The sequence below is a fragment of the Mobula birostris genome, chromosome 13, assembly GCF_030028105.1.
Source record: "Mobula birostris isolate sMobBir1 chromosome 13, sMobBir1.hap1, whole genome shotgun sequence".
Lineage (NCBI taxonomy): Eukaryota > Metazoa > Chordata > Chondrichthyes > Myliobatiformes > Myliobatidae > Mobula > Mobula birostris.
In genome coordinates, this window is record NC_092382.1 from 9190191 (window position 1) to 9200630 (window position 10440).

The 10440-nt window shown below is 47.0% G+C and overlaps 2 non-coding genes across 2 annotated transcripts; one reads left to right on the forward strand and one right to left on the reverse strand.

The window, feature by feature from the left end:
- Positions 1-3017: 3017 nt before the first annotated feature.
- Positions 3018-3099, forward strand: trnas-uga (transfer RNA serine (anticodon UGA)). The gene has a single exon. It is a non-coding gene; the product is annotated as a tRNA-Ser (tRNA).
- A 6648-nt stretch (positions 3100-9747) lies between these two features.
- On the reverse strand, positions 9748-9819 carry trnae-cuc (transfer RNA glutamic acid (anticodon CUC)). The gene has a single exon. It is a non-coding gene; the product is annotated as a tRNA-Glu (tRNA).
- Between the last annotated feature and the right edge of the window lie 621 nt (positions 9820-10440).

The window sequence follows — 10440 nt, forward strand, 5'->3', positions numbered from 1 at the left end:
CGCTTCCTTTACCTTTAAATAAATTAATTGACAATGTGGTGGTTAAACATACATTGAGGATTTGGTTGCAGTTTAGAAATCATTTTGGTTTATTGAGATTTTCCCTCTCAAGTCCCATACTTTCTAATTGTTTTTGAAACCATCGTTAATTGACTCATCTTCTAAAGAATGGAATAGATTGGGTATTAAACGATTTCAGGATTTGTTTAATGGAGGGAAACTTGCTTCTTTTGTGCAACTTTCAATGAAATTTAAACTTCCCAACACTCATTTTTTTTGATACTTACAGATTAGAGATTTTTTTTAAGATCTCAATTACTTACATTTCCTACAAGTCCAGATAAGAATATATTAGATACAATTTTTAATTTGAAACCCTTTGATAACGGTTCAATATCTTACAGTCTGCCGTCGAGACTGAAAATGGCCTCTTTAGATAAAATTAAAGGAGACTGGGAAAAGGATTTACAGATTTTCATATCTGATGAGAGCTGGAAGATTATTTTAAAATTGATTTATTCTTCATCATTATGTGCTCGTCATTCTTTATTACAAATCAAAGTGGTACATAGAATTCCAAAGAAGACAATTAATAATTGGTAAGAGGAAAGTTGAAATGGAAAATAATAGAGATGAAAATATCAATTTTTCAGACATATAAATAAAAGGGAGGCGAGAGTGAACAAGGGAGTCATGCAGGGAGCGATCCCTGCATCTCCCCATCCCTCCCCACCGATCTCCCTCCTGGCACTTATCCTTGCAAGCAGAACAAGTGCTACACATGCCCTTACCACCATTCAGGGCCCCAGACAGTCCTTCCAGGTGAGGCGACACTTCACTTGTGAGTCGGCTGGGGTGATATACTGTGTCCGGTGCTCCCGATGTGGCCTTCTATATATTGGCGAGACCCGACGCAGACTGGGAGACCGCTTTGCTGAACATCTACGCTCTGTCCCCCAGAGAAAGCAGGATCTCCCAGTGGCCACACATTTTAATTCCACATCCCATTCCCATTCTGACATGTCTATCCACGGCCTCCTCTACTGTAAAGATGAAGCCACACTCAGGTTGGAGGAACAACACCTTATATCCCGTCTGGGTAGCCTCCAAACTGATGGCATGAACACTGACTTCTCAAACTTCTGCTAATGCCCCACCTCCCCCTCGTACACCATCCGTTATTTATTTCTATACACACATTCTTTTTCTCTCTCTCCTTTTTCTCCCTCTATCCCTCTCACTATACCCCTTGCCCATTCACTGGGGTTCCCCCCACATTGTCTTTCTCCCTGGGCCTCCTGTCCCATGATCCTGTCATATCCCTTTTGCCTATCACCTGTCCAGCTCTTGGCTCCATCCCTCCCCCTCCTGTCTTCTTCTATCATTTTGGATCTCCCCCTCCCCCTTCCACTTTCAAATCTCTTACTAGCTCTTCTTTCAGTTAGTCCTGACGAAGGGTCTCGGCCCGAAATGTCGACTGTACCTCTTCCCATAGACGCTTCCTGGCCTGCTGCGTTCACCAGCAACTTTGATGTGTGTTGCTTGAAATTCCAGCATCTGCAGATTTCCTGGTGTTTGAGTTTGATAGCTCCGTGCCTGTGCTCACTGCAGGGGCATCTCATTGAATCGGCAGGAGCGGACTGCCAAGGTGAAACAGAAACTGGGACTGTGGGGAGGGCGCTCCCTGTCGATAATGGGCAAGAACCTGGTCATCAGGTGTGAGGTGCTCTCAGGGCTGCTGTACTTGGTGCAGGTCTGGCCCGTCCCCAGCTCCTGCAGCTCGAAAATCACCCGGGCTGTCTTCAGATTCGTCTGGGGATCCAAGATGGAGCGGGTGAGACGGACCGTCATGCACAAGTCCCTGGACAACGGGGGCAAGAACGTCCCAAATGTCGCCCTCACCCTGATGGCCAGCTTCGTGTGTGGCTGCATCAGGTTGTGTGTAGAACCCAGGTATGTGGGCACCAAGTACCACTCTGTGCCCAGGTTCTACCTGTCACCCTGGCTACGAAGGATGGGTCTGGCCCCACTCCCGCGCAACGCCCCAGTCAGCTGGTCGTTGCCGGCATACCTGTCCTACGTAGCAAAGTTCTTCCAGGAGAACGCCTTTGACCACAGGGTCATCAGGCAGTGGTCGGCACGAAGTGTCCTGCAGGCACTGCAGGAGAAGGACGTGATGGACACAGTGGGGTGGTTCCCTGAGCAGACTGTCCAGTTCATCTGGCAAAATGCCTCATTGCCAGATCTCACCAACAGACACCAAGACCTCGCCTGGCTGGCGATGAGAGAGGCCCTCCCAGTCAGAGCCCTCCTGTACGCCCAGAACGTCGTCTCCGCACCCCACTGCCCACGGGAGGACTGCAGTGAGGAGGAGTCTGTGACCCACCTCTTTGCACACTGCCAGTTCGCAAAGAGGGTGTAGAGGAGGATGGACGGGCTAGTGTCACGTTTCATCCCCAGCAGCTGCGTAACAGAGGACTCTCTGATCTACGGGCTGTTCCCGGGGACGCACACGGAGACCAACATCCGGTGCTGCTGGCAGATCATCAACTCGGTGAAAGACGCTCTTTGGTCGGCCCGAAACTTGATGATCTACCAGCACATGGAGATGTCCGTGGGAGAATGCTGCCGACTGGCACACTCTCGGCCGCAGGAGTACGTGCTGAGGGACGCACTGAAACTCGGTGCAGCCACCGCAAGGGCCCGGTGGGGAAGGACCACGGTATAGGTTTCTCCACAAAAAAACAAAAAAAGAACATATTTCCGTCATAATAAACCTGATTCTAATCCTGACCTTTATCCCCAACAGTGGAAATCTCCTTCATTTGCAATACTAACGCCAACGTTATCCCTCTACACTCACGTTCTGACCTACCAGTCTTGCAACAATATTCCCAAATTGTCCAATTATACTGTTTGTGTCGGAATGATAATTCATCATTGCCATCACCGAAAATAAATTATGTTCAACCCTCGCTTCAGATGCAGTGCTGCGGTGGGTAACTAACATAGATGGAGCTGCGATGGCCGAGTGGTTAAGGCGTTGGACTTGAAATCCAATGAGGATTCCCCACGCAGGTTCGAGCCCTGCTCGCAGCGCTCACTCTACAGCCATCAGGGACCAGAACTCCAGCTGCCTGGCAATTACTCCCTGGCTGCTTTCTGAACGCTACACTCTCTGCCAAGTCCAGGCGGCAGACTTTAAGATTTTTACACTCTTTCAATACTGTTGCATTTCTTCTCCGTGTTCAGAGTTCATTTCTACTCCGACTCTGATCAATCTCCGTGAAGCAGCTTAAACAACCCTTTCTCGTCGGGTTTACTTAGCGAAGTTATTGTTATTTTTCAACCGGGTATCTAACAATAGGTTTCGAGTAGAAACAGAGCGATTGATGTCGGTGAGTTCTACAGCTGTATGGATACAGAGCGCCTCACTTCGTTCACCAACCTACTTCCTTCAGCTGGACTGTGGACGATTTATCGAACTGAGCAGAATTCCTGCAGTCAAATCAGCAGTACCTTTGGAATTTTAAGAATTAATGACACCAATTTAATATTAATTGTCTTTATAATTGAAGAAACTGGGAGAAGTACCATCAATAAGTATTAATGTAGTGCCCGCTCTTGCTCCCTCTGTTGAAGGATCATGTGTAAACGCATGAACCATTTCTCCTCCTCCGTCCGAACGGTGACATACTTAACGAGCCCTCCAGCTTCTAAGTTTAAATGAAGGGACAGAAAAATCCATTTCGTTTTCTCAGTGGCGTGACATATTCTGATGATCAAGAAAACAATATGAGGAAAACGGTGGCCAAAAGTGAACATGAAATTGGTAAATCCCACACTTCCCTCACAAGGCTAAAGCAAGCGTTTAGCAATCAATAATCAATGTTTGAGTTCAGTGAAAGGACTGCGTGATTGGGTTGGAAAGTTTATAGTTATTCCTTTACAACACAGCTGGGGTGGAGTTTAGGGGTGGAGATATGAACCGGTGCTGAAACGTACGAGCGAACAGGTAACATGACATGAAGGAGTTCCGATTTTCCAATAAATCTTTTCCCGGAACTTTGGTTCAGTGCTCCGTTAAGACACGAACACTATGTGAAATTTAACTGAAAAAGAATTGAAGTTTGAACCAATAAAATATTGAAGTATTTCAATAAGAAATGCTGTCTAGCCGAGGGTGGGAGGGTATTGAGATTATGGCTCAGTCGCTAAACAGGGCAGACGGGTCCATGAAAGGGAAAAGCTTTCGCAGTTTCATGTCACTCGCTCTACAGACTCCCCATTGCACTCCTGCCCAGCGAGCGACCGTACATTGCCGTACACAAGCAGGTTCACTGATCTTCCGTCAATATCACCCTCGCCGGTTGTCACCGGTGTGGTGCAACGACTGTGCACACCCCCGTCATCAGCCAGCAACCCACAAACCAATCATCGTCAAAGACATGCAACATACCAAGCTCCCATTGGTGTGTGCAGATGTCAATCTAATATGTTACCCAATGGCGGAAAACGGTTTCACCCAGGGGTTGTTCTCACCCACAGACCCTGACTGGTTTTGCCTCCCCAAAGTCCTCTCAATCCTGATCAAAATCTCAGAACAATGTCCCGTTTTTTTTAACATTTATACCCATATGCTTCTATCGGAAGCTGGTGGCGTTATCAGGGCGCTGAAATAAAAGCGGACGACAGAAATTTATCTCCTCTCACCTAGGGAGACGGAAGAAGATTTGCTGGAGGACTTTTGACCGGCAAGTGTGGTATGGGGAGTAGGATGGGAGCAGGTTTGGACCAGCCTGATGTTATTGAATGTCAGGGCTGGCTGAAGAGGATTAGAGTCTTGCCCTTCTTTCTGTTGTCTGTGTGTTTAAAGAAAAGGAGTAAACAGGCCTTTCTTGGGCCTGCATGCTATCCCAGTAGATATAATAGGGACCGATGATTGAAGATCAGTTATTCCCAATCTATGTCATCAGTTTGCCCGAGGAATCATTTCCAAGTCTGAAAATGGCACACGATGGCATCTATCTTTTGCCAATGATGCAGAATTCTATGATTTATGTCTCTGTCTCTTCCAGCCTGCAACGATGCTGCAAATGTTTCATTGTACCTGTACCTCACCGTCTCTGGGCACACACGGCAATAAACCCGACTGGACCAGACAATACTCACTGAGATTTGAGCAGCGATGATCCCGTCCAGATGAGTCAAGGTGATGTAGTCAGACTGAGTGATTAGATTATGAAGACACATTGTCCCCTTTTATTGTCATTTAGTAATGCATGCATTAAGAAATGATACATTATTTCCTCTGGTGTGATGTCACAAATCACAGGACAAACCAAGACCGAAAAAACTGACAAAACCACATAATTATACATATAGTTACAAACAGTGTAACAGTACCATAACTTGATGAAGAAGTCCGTGAGCACAGTAAAGTTCAAAGTTTCTCAAATGTCCCACATCTCACGCAGATGGGAGAAAGAAGAAAATCTGTCCCTGCCATGCCGACTACAATTCGACTCTGAGTCATCCGAAAACCTCGAGCTCTGATCAGCTCTCCGACACCGAGTAACTGAGCGGCATCTCTGCCAAACGATTCGACCTCCTTCTCGGTCGTCAAAAGCAGGTAAGGCCGGGGATTTTGAGGCCTACCCTCCGAAAGATTCCTGACTACAAAGTAACGACATCAGCAGACGGGCGTTTCAGAATTTTTTTCCAGATGTTCCTCTGTGCTTTCACGTCCATTCTCCATCAAATCAGAATTGCCCACGGCTCCTATTTAACAGATACGATATCATTTTTCACCGGACAGCTGCGCACGCTGCCATCTTCTCCTCCCGCCGTGGAGTCCAATGTGGACAATGTATGGTCCCCCTCTTCTACAGAGACACAGCATCTCTGAGTGTGTTGAACAGGCGAGGGATTGAGGTGCAGTGAGTAGTGATGAAGATCAAAATTATACATTGTATTTATTGTAAGTTATTGTCTGTAAGACCTCGCACAGTTATTTCGGGCTTTATTGAGACTGCACCTGCGATATTTTTTTTCAAAGTCATGTTCTCCTTGTCAAGCATATGTCATATAGAGCAAATAACGAATCGCTGCAGGAACAGTGGGCAGCGGGTCAGGGAACATCTCTGGACGGAAAGAGGTAGCACACATTTCCGATCCACACACTGCCGCTGAACTGAACGTAGAGGGTAGATGACCGGTGTGGGGAGCTAAGAATGGGGCAAGAGTTGGGAAGAAACTGGAGGGTGCCATTGAGGGTGTGTGGTAGTCAGCTCGATATGGGAGACTTTTGGTATGACACAGTGGTCGCTGTTGTTCGTTAATCGTTATTTCTGTCGGTAATTTTGATGCGAAACCGCGTCTTGATCAGGATGTTTTGTATGACACAAAATTAGGGGGTGCTGTTGATACTGGGGGAGGTTGCTGTTGGTTACAAGTGAATGCTGGTTCAGTTAGAGAAGTGACAGATGTATGGTGAATGGATTCCAATGCAGATAAATCTAACATCGTGCATTTTGGAAATAAAACTTTCAAAGCACTTGTGCTGCATTACGGAGTACAGTTGACACGAGGCACCCAGAGGCAGAAGCTCACCGTTCGCTGATTTCGATAGTATAGTGAAAAGCCGTTTCTCATTCCGGCCTTCCTCATTCAGAGCAACAGGAAGGAACGTAAAATAGGACATTATGATAGGACATTGTTGAGGTTGTGTATAGAGTGCCATGTATAGTTCCGGACGCTCTATTATAGAAAATAGGCCGTTAAACTGTAAACAGTGCAAGTTATGCAATGAAGTTTTCAGGACAAGGAGAACTGGGTTATATAAAGAGTTTGTCCAAGCCTGTCATTTGCTCATTCCAAGACGAGAAGAATGCGGTTTAAAACAGAGGTAAGATGAATGTTAACAGTCTGTTTGTTTTTTCTGTGCAAAGGAGACCAATTTGTTTGAAATTGGAATATTTGAAAGGAACATGGGCAGCAAAGTTTTCACGAAGACTTTAGTAAATTTGCGGAATGAGCTGCCAGAAGAAGTAGATCAGGCAGGTAGAACAGTTTCACGGAAGGGCGGGCCTTGGAGGAATATGGTCTGCACGCAGGAAACTGGGACTTACTCTGGTGGGAAAGCTGGTCGGAATGGTTCTTTGAGTCGAAGACCCTCTATCAATTCATCAATTCTTCACGACTCGTATCAGTGGAATATGTCAGATATCGCTGGATAGACATCATATGTCAGAGCAATGGCAAAGACGCATGCGTGGTTACTGAGCCGACTACCGCTCTGATCAGGTGATGGAGATGCTGTCATATTGCTCAGCAATCATATTGTCTCTGAACAACAGGGATTCTACAGATGCTGGAAATTCAAGCAACCCACATCAAAGTTGCTGGTGAACGCAGCAGGCCAGGCAGCATCTCAGGGAAGAGGTACAGTCGACGTTTCAGGCCGAGACCCTTCGTCAGGACTAACTGAAGGAAGAGTCAGTAAGAGATTTACCATCCCTCCGAACTTCACCTGTCGGAGGCAGAACGCTCTGTCCTCGGTAAGGGCCTCACGTTTGTCCCCCTTCGCCCACACCTCAGCGAGTTCCGTGTTCGCCACGATGCGGAACTTTTCTTCCGCCGTCTCCGTCTGCGAGCCTACTTCTTCGGCAAGCACGCTTCCACCCCCACCGATGACCCCTTCTCCCGTCTTCAACCCTCCTCTTCTTCATGAACACCCCGCTCTGATCTTCTGCCTGCTCTGGATCTCTTTATCGCTAACTGCCGACGGGACATCAACCGCCTCGACTTCACCGCACCTTGTTCCCATTCCAACCTCACTCCTTCGGAATGCTCTGCTCTCCAATCCCTCCGCACTAATCCTAACCTTATTATTAAACCCGCCGATAAGTGGGGTGCTGTTGTAGTCTGGCGTACTGACCTCTACGTTGCCGAGGCACAGCGACAACTCGCGGATTCCTCCTCTTATTTACCCCTCGATCGTGACCCCACTAAGGAGCACCAGGCCATTGCCTCCCACACCATCACCGATTTTATCCGCTCAGGGGATCTCCCAGCCACTGCTACCAACCTTATAGTTCCCACACCTCGCACTTCCAGTTTCTACCAAAATCTCTTAGTAACTCTTCCTTCAGTTACCCTGACAAAGGGTCTCGGCCTGAAACGTCGACTGTACCTCTTCCTAGAGATGCTGCCTGGCCTGCTGCGTTCACCAGTAACTTTGATATTGCCTCTGACTCACTTTCCACTTCTTACGAGCAATGCGGTACAATGCGTTCACCACCGGGATGAATGTGTAAACAAGAAGACTTCGATCAACCACCACTAGTCAGAATCAGAGTAGACACTGGTATGCTGACTGCCCTCTTTCTAATTAAACGTGTCCTGCTGGTGCACATACAGACAAATGGCAAATAGATTAGATGAAGAAGCTTACACGAGCGCAAAATGGGCACAGAATATTGTCATGAAACAGTCTGTGATCTCACCAGTAAAGCAGATGAAACTAATGAAACATTCCAACAGTTCCAGTGCAGGGACCTGGCACCTGGACTGGTCGAATCACTCCACTCACCGTGTACAGATTCTTCAGAGCGAAACGAGCAGGAGCTCCTTCCCGGGGGTACTGGAATGGTCGAATCACTCCACTCGCCGTGTACAGATCCTTCAGAGCGAAACGAGCAGGAGGTCCTTCTCGGGGGTACTGGAATGGTCGAGTCACTCCACTCACCATGTACAGCTCCTTCAGAGCGAAACGAGCAGGAGGTCCTTCCCGGGGTAGACATGCTACAGAAGAACTTAGATTGGCAGAATGGACAAAGAAGTGGCAGATGGGATGCAGTGCAGGGAGAGTTATGGTCATACACTTTCATAAAAGAAATGAAGGAGCACAATTTCTAAAAGGAGAGAAAATGCAAACAAGAAGACTGAGGTGCTCAGGGTCCATGTACAGGCCTTCCATTGCGACGTACAGACCTGCATGTCCCAGAGGTTAATTTGTAGTTTCAGTTTGTGGTGAGGAAGATAAATGCGATGTTTGCTTTCATTTCAAGAGGTCTAGAACATAAAGCAAGGATGTGATTCAGAGACTTTGTGAAGAACTGGCGAGTCCTCGCTTGAAGTATTGTAAGCAGTTTTAATTCCCTTAGCTGAGAAAGTATTGCTGAAGCTGGAGAGGGTTCAAAGGAGATTCAGAGAAATTATGCTAGGATGGAATGGCTGCTGATTTGAAGAGCGTTTGCCGGCGCCGGGCCTGCTTTCACTGGAATTCAGTAGATTGTGCGGCCACTCATTGAAGCCTATCGAATGGCGAAAGGCCTTGATAGGGGCTGATGCTGAGAGGATGTTTCCTATGGTGGGAGAATCTAAGACCAGAGGACGCAGCCTCGGGGTAGGGGAGCATCCTTTCAGAACAGACGAGGAGTGAGTGGTGAATCTGTCGAATTCGTTGCCACAGGCCCCTGTGGAGTCCAAGTCTTTCTGTATATTTGTCAGAGATCGATAGATTCTTGATTGATCAGGGCATGAAATGATACAAGTAGAAAGCAGGAGAATGGGGCTGAGAGGAAATGTCGAAACAACCCCGATGGGCTAAACGGCCTAATCCTAATTATGGTCCTGTATTTTGTGGTTTTATCGAGTGACAGGAATGGGGTTGTTGTGGAAACAAGTTAATCCATACGATGGTTTAAAAATTAGCACATTAAATTACAGCAGGCTGTATTTCAATTCCCTGACCGGGTATCGAACCCAGGCCGCGGCGGTGAGAGCGCAGAATCCTAACCACTAGACCACCAGGGAAGCTGATAAAGTGCTGCACACAACAATAGACAACTATCAAATGGGCAAACTATAAAACAAAACCTATAGATTAATAATAGCAATGAATAAATGTGATAAATATTGCCAAGAATCTACCACTCAGCAGTTTGCAGATCTCCTGTTCATCCAGTGCTTCTGGTTAAGGAACACTCTGGACTCTGAATGACTCAGTGGTAAACACTCGTTCTCAGTGTCTTTATAAAGATTGTGACATTCAGATTCTCTTATGAGCCCTGGGTCATTTTTATTTCTGTCTATCGCCTCGAAGCAATTCAGTAGTCGGCCCTACGATTCCCGCGACCACATCATTGTTGCCGATTTATCTGGTGTCTTGTTCCTTACCCTCCGCCGGGATGGAGGTAGGAGAAAGAAAACCAGACGTTCAGAATGCTCGAAATATGGTCTGGGGATGGAACGGTAGGCTTTCCTGATCGTGCTCCAACAGTGATCGAGTGTGCGGGAGCCCCTGGCACTGGGAATGATGTGCTGATGGCAAATAAGCCTAGATTTCTCTAAATAAGCCTGATAGAAACCCCTGCAATGATGTGAAAGTCCTCAGGGTAGGCAGTTCCTTGTTTGCTGATCGCGACACTCAATACA